Genomic DNA, 18,725 nt, shown 5'->3' with positions numbered 1-18,725 from the left:
GGTCATAAAAGTTTACACAAAAACAAAAATAAAAAGAGAAAAGATACATTCATTGTCGTTACATTTTACAGTATGCCACACTTACTTAAAATGAGGTTTGCATAAAATAGCTCTTTAGTGCAACTCAACTGGGATTAAAAGAGTCGGTCATAATCCGTAGACCTTCAATTATCCACCATGGTCCATAGGACAATCTGTGCGAATTCTTTGGCAAGGGGTTAACAGTACAATGATCAGAGATTGAGATTAAAGTTGAAAGATTAAAAAATCTAGAACTACAAATCAATATTAAAACATCACGGCTGAAAGTCATTGTGCAAAGACCAGAGTGTTCCTCCCTCCATGAGCAGGAATCCCTGCAGCTGGAAATAAGACCAATGTTTGGCAGGGCTGGGGTTAGTTAAGCCTGCTTCGACAACATCACTACGCACCTTCTTGAGGCAAAGTTTCTTCATCAAGTCACAGGCACAGGTTTTTCCTTCATCTTCCCCTTAGTAGAGGGAGTTTTATCAAGATATTGACAATAACAATTATAAGGGAATTTTTCAGAGGAAGCAGCATCAGTGGATATCTACTTGGGTAACGAGTGTGCGATTTGTGCATTAAAATCCTTGTAGGATAGACATCTATCCAAAGCACTTCTTGGCGCAACGGACAGATTCTTTACTGAAAGTCTGTTACATAAAGTACAATGAAGACCTGAAAAGCACATCTTGCCTTCCTTTGCCTGCAGCTAAAGAAGTCTGTAACAGGCATTTATGATGTAGAGCACAGACATCTCCGAGGCATTTGTTTAGTAAACTTGTCCTGAAGGAAGGGTAGTGGGGTGCCATGAACAACATGCATTGACATAGCCAATAGGTCTCGCCTTCGGGACCTTATAAGTATTTAGCCATGCAGCACATTATCCTGGGTGCTACAACATTACATTGACCCCAAACCCCCAGCCATGCTCCACTGCATAGCTTTAACTTCCTTGGTAGCAAAACATTTTTTTTTTAATTAAACATGAAGCGCAGTGTCCATGAAGTGTGTGCTGCGAGGAGAAAAAAAAAGCTGCAAAGTTTGTTTACACACAGAAACACACACACAACTCCAAAAGTACGCACGCTACCTCCTTAAAGGACACGCCACGCATTATTTGCCTTGCCGCTGTTGAGTCACGGGGAGGACTTCCCAGCTGTTGGAAGCGGGCATCTGGGAGCAGTGACGGGCACCGAAAATGTCCAAGCGCAAACAAGAGAGCAGCGAGGAGAGAGTGGAAAGAAAAAAGTAGTGCACCTAAACAAAACCTATGGGCAATAGCAAAAGGATCCCTGTAGCAGGGACAGTCTCCAAGGCGGAAACAAAACAGCCAAAAGGCTGGAGAAATGTAAAGCATTCACCAAACAAACTAAAGGAAGTTTGAAAGTCAGACCAAGGAAAGAATGAAAGTGATGTGCGTGGTGAACGCCCACAGAAGCAGATTGCAACATGTCGAGAGACAGCACGTGCACTCTGCCTAGGCTCGATCTAAAAGAGATCAACAATGTAGAGTACCTTAAACGTCATCCTCAGAGAAAGTGTAGCATCCTGGATGACTTGCAGGCTCTTTGGTAAGCAAGCAATAGCACAAAATAAAGAGAGCTGCTGTAGCCCAGCATGAATGCAAAATTAGGGGGCATTCCCAGTGCTGGAACTGGAAAACAATTATTCTGGGAGCTCATCAATTTGGCGGGGTTATTGGGTGACAAAGTAAAGGGGGAGGAGTGACAAGGGGCGGAGTCATGAAAAACAGAATCTGATAGTCAACTTATATATTATTGAAAGAATCTGCTGCAAAGAAATCAGCAAAATGCCCAAATGTGACATTCATTTTGTTTGAGCTTACATAATTGATCAGAAGAGGTTGCATCGCAACATATTACAGGGTGAAGAGCAAAACACCTGCTGTGCAGTGCTTAAAATGGAAAAATAGCAGTGTTGGCACTCCGTGTCCCACAGTCCCTGTTTGCTGCTGAGAAGTGCTGGTACTCTCCCATTGAAATCGTTGGAGCAGTGTTGAGAAGTGCTGGTACAATCCCGTCCACACTACAGAAGTGCGTGTACTTAGCACCTGATAGTACCTGCCCATTTAAAGCATTGCTGCAGCATTTATGTTTGTGTGTTCAGAAATTGTCTGCTGTCATTCTGTTCGCAAAGAAGGGTTCCTTTTTGTGGTAATAATGTCTTGTTAGAAGTCAAACCCAAGCACTGCGTTACATTTAAAGCCTAACTTTGTGTTTCATTTAACATATAACGTCTACAGGTATGGACAATATGACCTTCATTGTCTTTTGTAAGATTTACTGTACATTGGTTTAAAGACTTGTATGATTTATTGTCTCTCTATGATGTAACGCTCTCTGACATCCTACACTAGGATAAGTAGCATGATAAAAGAATCACATTTAAAAAATTACAAGCGCCACTTATATAATTATTTGTGTAATTACTCATACACACTAGTACAACTGGCATTCCTACATGCATATCTCTTACGTAGGAGAGTTGAACAAAGTCAAAACCTGCCTCCAAATCATAGGTTCTCTAACGTACTTGTGAAGTAATAAGCTTGGTGCCTATGTTTCCTTCCGTTGCATTGGCATCTAGATGTTAAGCTCCAGATGTCTCCCATCCATGATGACACTTGAACAAAAGAACAGCTGATGGCCCTTTAAATCAGGCCTTTGTTTTGGACCCAGCTGGGACTGAAAATAAGAAAGCCCACTTGCCACCTGCATGTTCTCCGAACGAAAGCGGAAAATATGCAGGCACTGCCAACTGTATGTGTCCCGGTGTCAGAAAATCGGACCAGGTCAAACTCAGCATATTTGACTGGGTCAGCTGGATCCCAGATGGCTCCGAAACACCCGCCAGAGCCGGAATCCGACAGGATTCCCTTCATTTCCAGCACTGGTCAAGCATGAAACAAGGAGCTGAATTTCAGATGGAGAAGAATGGGTTTCAAAACCCCGAGATAGCAGACTCTGCACTGGCTTGTGATACCAGTGACAAGCACACATTTATTCTGAAACTCAAAATCTGTTCCTGGTGTGTTCTGATAGAAAAGTGTCATATATTCAATTTTGTCAGAGTTAAGCTTCAGCCAAAGGTTGCCTCCCCAGTCTCAAGCATGCACCACTGGAATTGTGCAGCCATGATAAACAGGTCATCGGGAAGTTTATGCAGAATCGATTATGCCCATGATACTTGTGAAATTTCCGAATTTCTCGTTAACGGAAATTTGTGAAAGGTTGCCAAGTACGTGGAGTTTAGTTTTGATACAATTTTTTTCCGGGGGGGGGGGCTGAGTCGAGCTGAAAATGCCTCAAATTAGACTAGATTGTGCAGAAATGTCTTGCAGCTGAAATGTTCTCCTGAAGCCGGTCTCCTCGCCAGTGTCTAGTGTAGCTTTAGAAGAGGATGTAAGCAATTGTGTTACATTTTTGAGTAAGATACCGCTAAACGCATTTAATAAATGTGTGTAATCTTGTGTCTTTTTCGCTGAATTTCATTAAAAAAAGGCAATTTCAGGTTTACGCAGAACTTGGGCCTCACCTCTTTGACGAGGGAATATCTCGAATTAATAAGCAAGTAAGGATACTGGGGGTTAAAAGCACACAACTCCAACCCAACTCCAGTTAACTGGTCCAAGGAACATGCCTAGTATAACATATGCAAGGGGCAGCTCTCAGATGACCAATGTGAGGGGGAAATCTCAGAGATAACATAATGCAAAGGGCATCTTTGGGATGACTAACGTAATAAGACACGTCAGCGGTAAATAGAGTGGAGGTCATCTCTGTTATAATTAATTTGAGGAAACATTTCTGAGATAGCAAGAGTTGTGACGGAAATGTAACCTGTGTGGTGAACAAACATGTACTCTGCCCAGGATGCATGGCTGCATATGAATCAAATATCCTAATACTTTTATGCTCCTAGATTTATGCAAGTGTAGCATGTGGACAGAGACCTTGGCATGTACCAGCTAATGTGAGGCCCAGCATCTGTTCGGTGACATGGAAAGGCACACCAAGATGCCCTTATAGCAGGTAGAGCATGATGCCCATACCCTGGGTGAATCACATAAAATGGTAGGTTCAGCATACTGAGTTTTTGTAAATGATTAAAAGTGTGACAAACCTTTTTCTCTGTGTCACAGAGAGTGTGGTCTACTGATTCTCCTTACATACTGTTTAGCTGTTAAGTGAAGCCCAGACTTTCTGTGTGCATGTCAAGTGTAAAGTGCATGCATGTGAAGTGCATTTGTGACACATGTATGGTAATAAGAGCCCTTGTGTGTTGAGAGTCTGAGCCCTGAAATCAGTGGGATCCATTCCTCTGTGGATGCTCCTGGTTAATCATGTACAAGATGGGGAATGGATACCAATTCCCACACAGTGTAGGTATACTGACTCCATTCCTGGAGATAGAATGGGGCGATCCAGGCATCGAAGTGAAGGAGAATGGAGACATGGCTGATGTCTGAATGACGGCCAGTCTTGCAGAGATGAGGGGACACCTAAAATCTACACTTTCTGCTGGAGGAGCTGAGGGTCTGCCTAGAGAATAGAAGCTTCAGTGCCTACTGAGAGAGTGATGGAGTGTGTCTGGCCCTGCAGGAGGGTCGACTGTCCAAAATGAGAAGCCCATCATATTCCCTGTATGGAGAATTGACAGAGAAAGCAGGAGATGCCAAGATGCGAAGCTAGGAGCCACCTGTGTGTGAAAGGATTCCATGGTCTCTCTAAACGGTTCTAATTGAGAATCGCATACAGCCTCATATAGAAATACTGTGTTAAGCAGGATTTGCAGCCTGATGTTGCTGAGAACTGGTGCTGACAACATTGGAGCCTGAATACCCAATCAACACCAATTATGTACCTTAATTGGCGAAGGGTTGCAACTCTTTAAGTCATCCACAAGGTCACGATCAATCTGAGCGCTACACATGCCATTCTAACATCCAGTGTGCACCCAGCCCAGGAATGGCCACAACTGCTGCACATGAGAGCAGACAGAGGTAGCCACTACTCTGAAATCCTTGAAGTCTTTAAGTTCAGAGTAAACCCTCCGCAATGGCCCTGACAGCTCAAAAGCTGCCATCACGGGTGCAGGACTGAGGCAAGTGTCTTTCTCACAGCCTGGACTGCGACTCCCAGACAAAGGTAACTGTGGTCCCTAGAACTAGGTGTGAACAAGAGACTGAATAGTGGGTTGAGGGCTGCTGCTTGAACTAGCACTTTTTGCGAATATTCTCATGAAAAGTGAAAAGCGAACTGTACTGTTGGCCACATATATGGCTTGGGCGTGATTGAGTGAACTGCACCTATGCCTAGTCAGTGCCATGTCCTAGATTAGACATTGGGGATTATAGATGCCAGGGAACTCTGTTATCAGGAGTGGGTATTGAAGGATATTGTGCATCAACATCACATGCAGGATTTTACCCCAGAATATTATTTCCCTGATTGCTCTGTGTAGTATTAAGTAGTGTATGATTAAAGTACTTTGTTTTATTCAAAGACCGGGTTGGACAATACATTATTGTATCAGTTGGTTTGCTGTTGAGTTCTGAGATGTGCGCCCACACATTACCTTCCTGGAAGCAAGAGATTGTTGGCCCTTGCTACACTGAGAAACAGTTACAGAAAGGTGGTATTAGGCCTAGTTTGCAGGGCCACGGTCTGATGGACCCCAGGATGCGGGTGGCAAACAACATCAACTACCACCGTTGGGGCCCAGTAGCCACTGTCTGCCCTGTGGCTGCAAACAATTTTGAAGTACATGTTGGGATAACCAAGCAAGGGATAGCCAGCAAGAGGAACATCTCTGAGGTAACCAATGTGAGGGAGCACCTCTGAGAAAACTGGTGCTAAGGGCATCTCTGTGATAACCAATATGCGGCAACATCTCCGAGATGACTGTGGCAAAGGCCATCTGTGAGATCACAAATGTGAGTAAGCGCTGTGGGAAAAAAAAGGGACACGAACATCTCAAGGGTGACTAAAGGGAGGGATAGCTCTGGGATAACAATGTGACAAAACATCTTTCAAATAACAAGGGGAAAGGACCTCTCAGTTGTGACTAAACTAAAAGATAGCTCTGGAATAGCCAATGTGAGATACATGGCTGGGAAAACTGGTGCAAGAAGACATTTTTCTGATAATCTAGGCGAGGGGGCATCTCCAATCGGCAATGTGATGGACACTGCAGGTTAAGCGGCGGAAGAAGACGAATCAGTGGAAACAGCATGAGAAGGCTTTTCAGAATGCAGCCCAAAGAGACATCTTAGAATAACCAGTGACTGGGAACATCTCTTTACAGAGCGATTAACAGAGCGAGAGAGTGTGCATCAGAGAATTATGAATGACCACCTGAGGAAAACTGCAGTGAGGGAATAAGAGAATAACTAATATGAGGGACATCTGGTAATGGTCCATGTGTGAGACATCTGAAGTTAAGCAGACCAATCACAGCAACAATTGAGGGAGATCGGTAAGAAGGGCACCTGAGGATAATCAATGGAGTGCATATGAGGAGAACCAGTGTCAGAGGACATCTGTGCATCACAGTGTGAGGTACTTTTGAGATTATCCGATGTGGGGGCATTTAAGGATAAGCATTCACACTAGGGTGATCATCCGTCCGTAATCTTCACAGACCGTCCGTTATTTGGGTCTCACATCCCTTTTATGGATGTCTTTTGTCTGTAATTTGGAGGATTGCAGCGAACTGTGCAGTTCCCCTGTGAGAAACAACAAACGTTTTCAAGCACTCACTGTTGAGGCCAGCTCGCACTTCTCTTTTGAACTCTAGAGGTTGCTGCAGCACCTCCCCAACCTCGCAGAGACTGTGGACTGTCATTCTGTCTGCGGCTAATTGTCACACACGGAGGGACTTTGTGCACTATTGTGTTAGAGCATGTGGTGTGCATTCTCCTGCATCAGCCTAGGACATTAAAGACTTCTAAATTCTTTTCATGCCTGCAATTTTGAGGTCATAACAAAAATGTAATTTTAACTCTGCTAATTAGTGTATCTCTTAGAGAGATCTGAGTTTTGCTTTCTCCAAGTTTTGGCTCATTATAAAGTAGCGCAAAGGGATGATGCTCCTCTTGCAAACCACAAAGTGTAACATGCAGATCAAATAATTAATTTGGATAATAATAAATATTTATTATTAAGGACAACACCAGCCACAATGTTATGTTTTAAATCTTGAGGTGTATTTCTCCAGGGCAAGCAACCTTAGCATATAGTCAGGGCCACTAGAATTATGTGATTGTGCATGTTTTGCATAATTATGGATTTGCCACTTAATCAATCATCTGCTGCACAATCCGAAGATTCTAATTAAAAAATACTTTATAGCTCAAATTGTTCAGAAGTTACTAAAAACGCAGTGACGTGTTGCAAAGGCCTTCTGCAAAGGTTTACTTGTCACCTTTCATTTGCATATTCCTATACTTGAGTGTTAAACTGCTTATAATGAGGCACAACCATTGCCCAGAAAGTGTTAAAAAGAGTAACAATGAGAAAATAATGTAGTACTACTAATCAAAACTTTTCAGCATTACGCTGTATAGTTTTCCTTTTTTGTTGCATAATTTAGTCAACCCTGTAGCATACTTTATCCCTCCCTGATGCCTAATTCCAGCAGTCCTGTATATAGTGCTTACCAGTATGGGATGACATGTGACTCCTACACCTTGCAGCTCTCATTGTCTTAAGTAACATTTCCTACACGTTGACTTAGACACATATGAATCATTATCTTTGAATAATGTGTGTGAGGTAAAGTACTCTTGATATCCTACATTGGGATGAGTGGAACTATAAAAGAAATTAAATGCACGAGACAGGATCTATGTAGAGATGAGGGGCACCATTAGAGGTTGACGGTGAGGGAATCTGTGCAGAAAGAGGTCCTTGGTGCAGTGACTTAAAGAGGGTTCCTGCAGCCCTTGCAGTGCAGGAAGGTCCAACCTGTCAAGGGAACCCCAAACCTTTAGGAGGCCCCCACAACAGCCCAAGGCCAACATTCATCTGTGTGATATGGGTGACTCAGTAGCCCCTCATTTCATTCCACAGGGGGCTCCCATCATTTTGTGTTACGCCACTGCTTTCGCAGTAGGGTGCACCAACAAAGATTTTCGCACTGCGTACCACCAGCACTAAAGCCGGCCCTGCCAGGGTCGAAGCTATCATATCTGCAGCCTTTGAAATGCCCTGGGCCCTGAGGTAAAAGCACTTCGGAAGCTGATTATAGGATTTCCTAGCAGGAAGACATAGCCTATGAATTGAGGGATTGTCTTTTATTATATCCTGTGTTTCTATACAGTTTTTATTTCAACATTTACAGATATTGGCGAACAAAGAGCACAATTAGAAATGTCTAACATAACAAAACTGGAGTGCACTAACCCAAAAATCCTGTAGAGCCACACTATAACCTGCAAGAAAAATGCTCCGAGCTGGAGTGTTGGATAAATTCTTCCTCATTCTTTGAAAAATAACCTTTTTTTAACAAGCTGTGATGTTCTATCTGTAGTTTGACCCTAGCCAAAAAGGCAGTAGAGTGCTGTACAAGGCCCAAGACAAAATGTATGCCTGGACACCTCTGCCAAATTATTGATGGGTTTATTTAATAATATTTAATGCAATACAGCGCAGTGAGTGAAATTGCTGTGCTATGTTGCCTGAAACAGAGAGAGAACAACAGCATTGCATTTTCAATGATGCTGTGCAGTTGTGCTCTCTTCCAACACTGGTGGCTGACTAATTCCAAAACATTGTGGTCAGGTACATTTTTTGTACAAGCAGGGAAAACTATCCTTTGTGGTTATTTCATCTTTGTGTGCTGCAGAATACAGCACACATGCAAAAAGGAAGTAACAAGGAGAAATAAAGATATTTCTCCTTGTTACACCAGCCTCACTCAGATGGGCACACCATTTTAGCAGAAGCCCATGTTTACTAGTCTTTGTAAAAATTGGTTTACAGTGAGATACATAGGTAGATGCATGGGAACGCCCGTTCACACCCCATGTAATGCCTACCTGACAGAAGGTAATGTAAGGCAGTGCTTTGCACTGCCTTGCATTCTTGTTTTACAAAGCCATGCCAATCAGGATTTCAGCTGCAGGCAGCAAACTGTAAGGGGCAGATGACAGAAGCTAGCAGATCTCACAGCCCCTTCAGAGAGAGCAAACAGCCTGAGTTCCTGAAGCACTGCTGCACTTTGAGATAAGCAGAAGTTATTCTCTTGCTGTGGAGTGATATTTCAGTCAACACCTTCAAAATGTGAAAATCTAAACCTGGAGATCATGTAGTGTCTTTGAATAAACAGTGTCACCATGGAGTTTGTGCACATGTCATTGACCAGGATGTTCAATGACCTGCAGTGTGCATAGGAACTTCAGGGACAGGAAAGAGAGCATGAGCTTTAGTGACCTTCAGTTGAGCAGTAGCCTCAGGGATTGAAGGCAAAGAGAAGCTTAGGGAACCTTGGGTTGAGGCATGTTACAGAACCGGAGAATAAGCAAGGTGATCAGGAGCCTTTTGGAACTAAGGGCCAGCAGAAGACTCTGGCTAAGATTGAGACCTGAGCCTTTGAAGCCTGATTGTAAGCTGGAGACTTGAAGACCTACATTTAGAACAGTATAAGCTGGCAACCTAGGAGTGAGCCAGTGGGGCATGGGGTCAGCAGTGGAAATCCAGTGGAGATAGGAACCTCAAGGTCTGTGTGTGTGTTTAGCACCAGGAGAACTGGGAGTAATCAGAAGCATCAGGGAATCTCATGGTGACCATGGTCTTTACTGTCCTGAGGATAAGTAGGAGCTTCCAGGTAAGAGTAAACATGAGATACAGGGCCTAACGGTGAAGAGGGATCTAAGCAAAACTAATGTTGAGCAGGATTCCAAGACACCAGGGAGTGAAAAGAATTGCAAGGATGCTTAAATGTGAGCAGAAGCCCCTTGGGTTCGATGTCTGAGTAGGCTCCTCAGCAATGTCTCTGAGCAGAAGTCTCAGTAGACCAGAGAGTGGAAATGAGTTTAGGTGCCCTGAGCATCAGTGGGTAGTTTTAGGAACAACCGATAATGAGCAAGAGCCTCACTGTCTTAGCTCCTTCACAGTGAATAGAAGTCAGACCTAAAGGTGAAGATGATCCTCTGAGGACCTGCAGCTCAGTGGACAGTGAGGATCCCCATGAATGAGCAGGAGTTTCAGCACCTAAGAACACAGAGAAGATGCAGGGATATGAGGGTGGACAAGATCCAAGTGAGATGTAGGGATCTGGGGCCAGATGTAGGAAAGGAATTGCAACTCGCAAACGGCAAAAACTGCCGTTTGCGAGTTGCAAATCACATTTTCCTATGCAGAAATGCATTCTGCGAGTCGGACCGACTCGCAAAATGCATTTCAGAATCGCAAATAGGAAGGGGTGTTCCCTTCCTATTTGCGATTCCTAGTGGTATGCAATACCATTTGCGACCGCATATGCGCTCGCAAATGGTGTTGCAGTTACCATCCACTTCAAGTGGATGGTAACCCACTCGCAAATTGGAAGGGGTCCCCATGGGACCCCTTCCAGTTTGTGACTGGACCCAAAAACATTTTTTCAGGGCAGGGAGTGGTCCAAGGGACCACTCCCTGCCCTGAAAAAATACCGAAACTAAAGGTTTCGGTTTTCTTTTTAAGTGCAGCTCGTTTTCCTTTAAGGAAAACGGGCTACACTTAAAAAAAAAAAAAAACTGCTTTATTGAAAAGCAGGTCGCTAACATGGAGGCCTGCTGACTACAGCAGGCCTCCATGTTAGCGAGTGCCTATACTCGCTATGGGGCCGCAATTTGCGACCCACCTCATGAATGTTCATGAGGTGGGTCATTGCGACCCCATAGCGAGTTGCAGTCGGTGTCTGAGACACCGTACTGCATAGCAATTTGCGAGTTGCAAATTGCGAGTCGGAAGGACTCGCAATTTGCAACTCGCAAATTGCTTCCTTCCTACATCTGGCCCCTGGTGATGAGTGTCAGTAGGCCAGCAGGTGAGATGCAGTGGAAAATGAAGTTTTCAGACCTATCCAGTGTTAATGGCCTACGGGTTCTAAAAGGATTTATTAACCACAAAGCTCTCCCAAAATTAACCACCTGATAATAACTAAGGAATACTTTACAAAAGGTCGTAATCTGCATATACGTGCCATATTTTTGGGGGTGCTTATAAATAGATAGCAGGTGATGGGTGAGAGAGAGGAGAGAATGTGAACGAGGAAGGGGAGGTATCACACATAAAAGTGAACAACACTGACAGTAGGAGGTGAAACAAATAAGGACTAAAGAAAACAGCAGAGGGGGGAGGGGAGGAAAGAAAATGGGAGCACAGGGGGGAAGAAGCAAACAAGAAAGCAAGAAGCACCCAAAAATGACAGCACCAAAGCCATGGGCAGAGATACACATGAAAGCAAAAGCAACACTAATGGGGTCATTATGAGTTTGCCGGACGGAAAAGCATGTCCACCAAACTCCTGTGGTCAGGTTGCCGCCAATGCGTCCGCCTTCCCGCAGGCCCCATTACGAGTTCCCCGCTGGGTCAGCGGGGGCAGAAACTGTGTTTCCACCTGCTGGCCCAGCGGGGAACAGCCCAGAACATTGATGTTGGCTCATTATTGAGCCAGCTGCAATTTTGAGGTGCGTAGGGTGCAACAGCACCCGTTGCACTTTTCTCTGTCAGCAATGCAGACAGTGAAAGGCACTACGGGGCTGGCCATGGGGGCCCCCTGCACCCAATCTTTGCCAGCCTTAACATGACAGTGCAATCGCCATGTAAAAGCTGGTGGAGAGGGGAGTCTCAATCCCCAGGGTGGCGCTGCATGCAGCGCTGCTCTGGCAGATTAGGACTGCCAGCACCGCCAGTCCCTCCTGTGGAGGAAAACTGGCGATCCGACCGCGGGGCAACTGCCAGTCGTAATGTGGCGGTGAGACTGCCGCCGAATTGGTGGGACCACTGCACTGATGGCGGTCAGATCGCCACTACGGTCCTGGCAGTCTAAAGACTGCAAGAGTCATAATGACCACCTAAGTGTGAGGAGAGTGGATGAGAAGTACACAGGAGAGAAATGCAGCAGAGGGTGGGCATGTGGTGTGAGCACACATAAAGTGCTAAAGAAAACACATACACTCTCAAAGAGTGCTTAACCCAATAGGAAAAAAATTTGCTAAAAGTAATTAGAGGGAAATTGAAGCTAGCCAGTAAAAGAGACGTTAACAAGGCTATGCTCCAAGAGAGGGGCAGATACAAGATAGACCAGGTGGGACAATGAAAGCCACTGAAATAAAAGCAAGCAAATGCAAGGTAAGCAAAGGTAGGCTGTAAGGTCCAGTACGTTCTTAAACTGTCTGGAAAGCTCGAACTACAAGTGTACTTTACACAGTATCAAACAGGTTCCCCAGCAGCTTTTAGACTTGTTGATTAAGTAACTGCATCCATTTACATTTATTTCAGCTAACAGACACCCTGGGAAGAAGGCTTGTTGTTTCTTTAGCTGTATTGTCTGTCCATCATCTTGCTGCACACCATAGGAGACCCTCTATTGCCTTTTCAGCCTGAGGCAACTGAAGATCAAGATTAACTCTTGAGGAGTGGTCGTTTTATTTAAAAAAAGATGGAATCTGTTTTTGTAAAAATAAGAGAGCTTGTGAATGTCATTCCCAGTACATATCGTCCACTTTAACTTTTGTGTATGACCCACAATCAGCGTTCTGCACAGATATCAGTAATGCGCACTATCCTTCTCAGCTCCCCTAGCAAAGTATAATATTGAGACTGAAAGCTCTGACATCCAAGTTACAAAGTCAACTCTCACTTAATCTCTCTTTGCTCACTTCCTATTCGAGTTCTTTCTCTCTCTTTTCCATTTTCTCTATGTTCCCTCCTTTCCCTACCTTCCAATTTGTCTCTAACCCTCTCATTCCCTCACATGCGCCCTCTCTTTTCATCTACCTCGCCTTTTATAAACCCCTCTACCTTTTATCTCCTTTCTACCTTCTCTCTGTCACTCTCAGCATCTTTATATATCTGTTTCTGCTCCCTTCTCTGTCCCATCTTCTTCTGCAAGCCTCTTTACTTTTATCATCTGTTCTTTCTCTCTCAGTTGAGCGACTTTTCTTGCTTTCTCCTCTCACTGTTCACTCCCACTCGGGCAGGCTTTAGGGTGGTGCGAGGGGTGCGGCCGCACCGGGTGCTCACCTGGATTGGGGGTGCTGACCTCATGTGTTTAGCAATGACTTACGAAACTTGTGATTTAAAAGCACTTAAACAAAAGTTCCATGTGCGCCCAACCTTCAGGAAACAATTAAAATGTCAAGATACCACTTGCGATTAATGTTCCTGCTAGGGAGAGAGATCAGAGTTTTGTCTAGCGGCAGCTTTGACTCGCCATAAAGTTGCATAGAGGGTTAATATGCCTGCTGCAAACAACAGAACTATATGTTATGTGGATAGCTGAGTGGATTAGTAAAGCCAGCTTTTACAAGTGCTTTAAAACAAATGAATGTATGTGAAAGGGGGAGCTATGGCGAGATGAGGGGCACATTTGCCCGGTGGTAGTGAGTGAATCCAAGGAGGTGGTCATGGGTGGGGCACCAAAAAAGACTGTCACACAGGGAACCACCACTGCTGAAGCCAGCCCTGCTCTCACCGTTCCAACCTTCTGTCTTTTCCTCTCTGCATTTATTCTTCTCTACTCCTTTCTCACCCTCATTTTTCTCTCTGTTTCACACTCTCAAGTAGTGCTAATGCCTGTGAACTCCCAGTCTACGTTTAGTAGCACATCACTGCTTCGGCACTATCACTCACAATGGGCTGTCAAATTCTGCATGGGGTATGTATTTGCTAGTTTTTTTTTTTCATGTTTGCTCAATACTCCAATGTGGTTGCTTGCTTTGTAGACTATTCTGGAGTCTTTGACGCGGTGGATCGGATCCTGCTATGGTGAATGCTCCAAAATTAGGGAGTCCCAAGCAAGTTATTAAGGGCAATAATTCTACTTTACACATCAACCTGGGTAAGACTCAAGCTGTCCAGTCCTATTATTAGCAAGAAGATCCCCACCACCAAAAGGTTAAAACAAGGGTGTGTGCTGACGCCCCTTCTTTTCAACCTTTACACAGCAGACATGTCACAGGCATTAAAATACGCACACCTAATCCCAACAAAAATTGGGAAGCTTAGACTTACCCTCCTGCAATATGCAGATGACATTGTCTTGTTGGACCACTCGAAAACTGGCCTACAAAAAGCACTAACTACTTTGCATAGTTGTAACATTGCAAACAAAATGACGACAAATCCCTCAAAAACTAAAGTAGTAATTCTTGGTGGGTCATTGAAACATTGGCACTCCCACTGGAAAACAGGGCCACTCATCATCAGCAGCACAGACACCTACAACTTCCTGGGCGTCTGATTATCGCAAAGGGAAAGCCCAAAGTTCACCTTCACCATCTAACGGCAAATGCTGACTTCATAATGACTATAGTATGCCAACTAAACAACTTCATGGAAAGCCTGACCACCAGACTAAGGGGGTCATTCCGACCCTGGCGGTCCATGACCGCCATGGCGGAGGGCAGCGGAAGCACCGCCAACAGGCTGGCAGTGCTTCCTGGGCTATTCTGACCACGGCTTCAGAAAAGGGGAACCGGCGGTTTCCCGCCGGTTTTCCCCTGGCCCAGGGAATCCGCCATGGCGGCGCTGCTTGCAGCACCGCCACGGGGATTCCGACCCCCTTCCCGCCAGCCTGTTTCTGGCGGTTGTCACCGCCAGAACCAGGATGGCGGGAACAGGTGTCGTGGGGCCCCTGGGGGCCCCTGCACTGCCCATGCCACTGGCATGGGCAGTGCAGGGGCTCCCTCACAGGGCCCCACACAGATTTTCACTGTCTGCTTAGCAGACAGTGAAAATCGCGACGGGTGCCACTGCACCCGTCGCACCCCTGCAACTCCGCCGGCTCCATTCGGAGCCGGCTTCCTCGTTGCAGGGGCTTTTTCCGCTGGGCCGGCGGGCGGCCTTTTGACGGTCGCCCGCCGGCCCAGCGGGAAAGTTGGAATGACCACCGCGGTCTTTTGACCGCGGGCGGTCATTCGGCGGTAACCGCATGGCGGGCGGCGACCGCCGCCCGCCGCGGTCAGAATGACCGCCTAATTCTCCAAGTTAATAAAGATTATTTTCTTCCAGCATTAAATTACGGGCATGAAGCCTATCCAGACCAACTCACCATGCTGACAGAAAAGCTCCAAGTGAAAATCTATAAAAGATTGTTCAAGCTTCCACAATATTTAAGGATCAACATGATAAGGTTAGAATTTGTTCGGGAAGGTCATAATTGGGCACATATGAGGGCTTTCTTGAAGTACTACCACAAAATAATCCTGGCACCAACTAATACTCTGAAATCGGATCTTCGTCACATTTTTTAGGTAAAGACAAATCCCTGGTGACAATACTTAACCACAGCACTAACTAGCCTACAAATCGATCAAGCAGAATTGATAAAACTGTCACATTCACAGATATCCATCAAGGTGGTCTGGAAAAGGCAGATAAAAACACTGTCCTGTGCATGCGACCTGGGAAAATTGAGCAGCACTCCAGTGCAAAGAGCGGTGGCGGCATCCTTTAAGAATGACACACAGTATCTGGCACCTGAGCTCTATCTAGCTTGCACAATTAGGAAGGCCTGCGTGACACAGATTGCTTTTGCTAGACTGCTCGGCCTAAAAATAAAGGAACTGAATCCAAAATTGTGCTTTCTCACCAACATAAACTGTTGCAGGCTCTATGGCTGTAAAACACATTCATCCATCTACTATGCTGCTGCCCGGTACTATTGAACTCACAACACACTTTACTAAGACCTCTCTTCCTTTGCCACGGCATAAGATCTGGTTCTGAGGCTAGAACTTTGGTATTCACTGTAAGTGAGCCAGCAGAACTGGCCAAATTTGGGAATTTCATCTCGCAGCTGCAAGCAAAATTAAACGAAAATTGCACATCCATCTGATTCAATTTTTAACTATTTTAATAGTTATGAATTCATATTTTATTTCATAACTACGACGCCAGGAACTCATCAAGTTTTAGCATCTTTCTTTGCACCTCTCATTTCTCACGTTTTATGTTTATATGGGGTTCTAATTTTAACAGTTTTACCAGTTAAGAATTGTTAATACTATTCAACAGTGGCTCACTTCTCCAATTACTGACTGATGTCTAATATTGAAAGAGTGTTTCTTTTCCTAACCATATCATGAGTTACCACAACAACACTTTTATTTAACTTGCTATATTATGTGTATTTTGCAACGATTTCAAATAATCACGCAACAAAGATGATGATAAACTACTCCAATGTGTGATACAAATAAAGAACATAAACCTATTTTGGTTTGTCCGTCTGTCAACTGTCTATTTTATATCTATGCATCCCCCTTAGATGTGTCAGTAAAAATGACCCTTTATCCTGAATTTTTGTCCTGAATTTTGACACGTTTTCCTGAATTTTTGTCATAAATTTTGATCCTTTGTTATGAATTTGTACTGTCACTGTCCAGAATGTGTCTTCTTGCCAGATGGTCACCCTAATTCACACGAAATGTCAAGGAAAATTGTGGGTGGGACATCTGACTATTTGGATGTATCTTAGGATATTCAGCGGGAGAACGAGTGAGTGGAGACATATCTAAGGGGAAAACCGCGCGAGAATATATAAGGAGCAATCAGTGCGAAGGCGCAGCTCAGTGGGCCGGTGGTTTCTGCTTTTTTTTCCACTGCACAAAGACTCTCTCCCTACCGGCCCGCGCCTGCACCTCAGCAGCTATAGACCATCTCCATCAGCAGCGCGAGCTCCTCGCCATAGCAACGTGATGCTGCTACTTGGTACCACAATCCGCACACTCACATCAACCACTCGTCAGTGCTGACAGACACTCACTGCCCTCAGAGCCTGACCTGCTGCTGCTGATGTAGGTGGTGGGCACCACTGTCTGCTACTCGAAGCCTGTTGCTGCTGCTTCTGCTGACGAGAATTCTGCAGATACTACTGTCGGATCCCGTCGACTGCTCACAGGCAACCTGTTGCTGATGCCGTTTCTTCGTGCCACTGCCTGCTCGCTGACAGATGCTGCTGCGCTTCTGCCTCCTCACGTTCGATATTTTCTTCCCACCCAACGCCAACGTGTCAGTCTGCTACCGAGGCGCTTTCCCGCGGCGCTCTACCGCCGCTGCTCAAACGGAGAGTGTGTGATCCGATCACAAGGGCTTGAGAAGGAGGGACTGTGGAGGGGGGAGCCATTCAGAGCCAGCGTTCTCTGGGGTGCATCGGTTCTGTGGTGCCTCTCTTCTACCGCCTCCAATCACACACACACAGCTGTAGCAGCGCCACCTTCATACTCGTTTGTAGTAACAATCCCCCCTTCACTGCAGAACTTGTCCAACCTTCCCTCTTTTGATTACCCACAGGCATAGGCATGCAACCTTCATCCTGCCATGCCGCGTTAAATCAATCTGCATTTGCTGTGTTAACAGTGTTTTCTATAGCGCTGTACTGCTGGTAGTACGGCTTCGCAGCTCCCTGGACTCAAGCATTCTGTCAAAGAACGTTGTCTGTTTCCTGTGTCTTTCAAGTAGGCTCGTCAGTAGTGTGGGCGTGGTTAATATATCGATTCATGGCGATTCAGGGTCAATAGACCAACAATACTTAAATCCCACAACTGTACAGCCGGGCTACATCTTCTCTTTAATAAAGAAAGAATGTGCGCGGCAACATTCCTTGGGCAGTACAAAGACACCAGTTGTATAACTACCCGCACCTCCGGTAGCTTTCACTCATTCTTACTTTGTCACCCTTCGCTTTTGCTAGACTGAGACTACAAACACACCTCACCCCAGTACTTATCCCACTTAACCTTAGCTTTCAAGATATCAAAATATCTTTCCGTTCTTGCGCGGGACCTGCCCAGGGCCCTGCCTCGCTCTCTGGACTTCCCGTGCTGAGACGCTCTAGCGGCGTCACGTGACGCGTTGCCCCGGGGTTGGAATCGCAGGAATGCTGAAGTCTAGGCGTGCACTTCACTAGCAGTGTGTGCGATGTTTTTATCCTGAACAGTCGAGGGTGTTTGGGGTGCCTGTTCTCAAATTAGGATGTGCATTGGCAGAGCTGTCTGTAATACCTAGCATGGAAATATTGTGGTCATGGTTGAGGTGCACTGGCAGAGCCGTCTGAGTGCCCTACTGAAAATGCAAGGAGCCGCGCTGGCAGGACTGGGGCGCAATGGCAGAGCCGTTTAGATTATTCCAGCTCGCTTTCCTCCTCCCTCTATATACAGTGAGTCACCCCTAAAACACGCACACTGGTCATCGTTCACACAGATTAGCAGCAAAGAAAACCCGCTCCACACCTGGGGTGCTGCTGCCTCCCACGCGAGGAGGAGGAAGGCTCAGGTTGGAACGGGGCCCGGGCCCACGAATTGAAGTAAATACCGTGTTAGTCACCAGTGAGCGTATAATCGCAGGCTGGCACAGGAACAGGCCCAGGCAGCTGACGCCAGTGTTCGTCAGTACCCGTCACAGTAGAGGGATATTAGACTGAACCCTTCCCATCCACATCACAGACCTCGCATCTGCAGTGCAAGCACCGGC

The 18,725-nt window shown here is 45.5% G+C and overlaps 1 protein-coding gene across 1 annotated transcript in view; it reads right to left on the bottom strand.

The window, feature by feature from the left end:
* The window catches only part of LOC138259894 (transmembrane protein 272-like), a 424,789-nt gene extending 406,935 nt beyond the window's left edge, over positions 1 to 17,854 (bottom strand). The window contains exon 1 of the mRNA XM_069207851.1: positions 17,037 to 17,854. The gene's annotated coding sequence lies outside the window, so the exon portion shown is untranslated. The remainder of the gene's footprint in view (positions 1 to 17,036) is intronic.
* Between the last annotated feature and the right edge of the window lie 871 nt (positions 17,855 to 18,725).

Source organism: Pleurodeles waltl, chromosome 9, assembly GCF_031143425.1.
Source record: "Pleurodeles waltl isolate 20211129_DDA chromosome 9, aPleWal1.hap1.20221129, whole genome shotgun sequence".
Classification (NCBI taxonomy): domain Eukaryota; kingdom Metazoa; phylum Chordata; class Amphibia; order Caudata; family Salamandridae; genus Pleurodeles; species Pleurodeles waltl.
Note: the sequence above shows the minus strand (reverse complement) of the source record. Positions and strands in the feature narration are given on the sequence as shown.